This window comes from Cebus imitator, unplaced genomic scaffold, assembly GCF_001604975.1.
Source record: "Cebus imitator isolate Cc_AM_T3 unplaced genomic scaffold, Cebus_imitator-1.0 Scaffold77, whole genome shotgun sequence".
Taxonomy (NCBI): Eukaryota; Metazoa; Chordata; class Mammalia; order Primates; family Cebidae; genus Cebus; species Cebus imitator.
This window is the reverse complement of record NW_016107392.1, coordinates 84,429-85,478: the sequence shown is the minus strand read 5'-3', so window position 1 is coordinate 85,478 and position 1,050 is coordinate 84,429. Positions and strand designations below refer to the sequence as shown.

The 1,050-nt window shown below is 35.9% G+C and overlaps 2 protein-coding genes across 2 annotated transcripts in view; both read right to left on the bottom strand.

The window, feature by feature from the left end:
- Nucleotides 1-1,050, bottom strand: part of MTPN (myotrophin) — a 48,236-nt gene that overhangs the window by 3,176 nt on the left and 44,010 nt on the right. The window lies entirely within an intron of this gene.
- Nucleotides 1-1,050, bottom strand: part of LOC108307202 (40S ribosomal protein S20-like) — a 4,039-nt gene that overhangs the window by 2,519 nt on the left and 470 nt on the right. The window lies entirely within an intron of this gene.

Here is a 1,050-nt window from a genome sequence, read left to right as displayed (position 1 = left end):
AAAAAAAAAAAAAAAAAGATGAACCAGTTTTATCAACACAGATAAGAATATTAAAACGACTTTTTTTTGATACTTGAGGCAGTTACTGAAGAATTTAAGTATATTTGGCCCTATCCCTTCCTTGAAGAAACAATTTTTAATTGTTTTTAGGTCTCAATTATTTCCATAGCTTTAAATAATATACTTGTGCTGATATTTGAGGTATAACTTTAAATTTTATCTTCTGACTTCCTACGACATAGATAAGCCTTTATTTAGCTCCCCACTACCTCCCTTTCCCAGGCCTTCTCAATTCCTTATACTTAAAATATTTTGTTCTTTATAAATGTAAACGATATTTATTTAAACCTGTATTTCTTATTCCATCAATTCTCATAAAGTAATTTTATAAGTTACTTTCTCAACCTTCCCAACACTCCTGCCACCTCCTAATTTGCCAGCTTTTCTATTTTGTCAAGATTAATTTTTATATTCTGGTCTGTAAAAACTGTGTTTTTAGCAGTTCTTACAGTTAAAATAAGTAAATGATGTTTAAACTATTTCTAGGTAAATAATGCTCATGGTGGCACCTAGCAGACTAATATGACTAGTAGTTTTCTCTCTGTTGTTCGAATATTGTAACCCTTTGCAATCTTCACAAAAGACTGAGTTTTCCCCAGTCCCACAAACTTATGAATTAATATGGTTTGGCTCTGTGTCGCCACCCAAATCTCAAGTCAAACTGTAATTCCCAATGTTGGAGGTGGGGCCTGGTGTAGGTTTAGCACCACCTCCCTAGTGCTGTCTCGTGATAGAGTTCTCATGAGATCTGGTTGCTTAAAAGTGTGTAGCACCTCCCTCTTCATGCTATCTTTCTCCTGCCACCATGAGAAGGTATGACTGCTTTCCCTTTGCCTCCTGCCAGGATTTCCCAAGGCCTCCTCAGCCATGCCTCTTGTACAGCCTGAGGACTGTGAGTGGATTAAACCTCTTCATAAGTTACCGAGTCTCAAGTAGACAGTGTGAGAATAGACTAATTCATGAACCTGTTTGTTACTCTTTTTTTTTTTT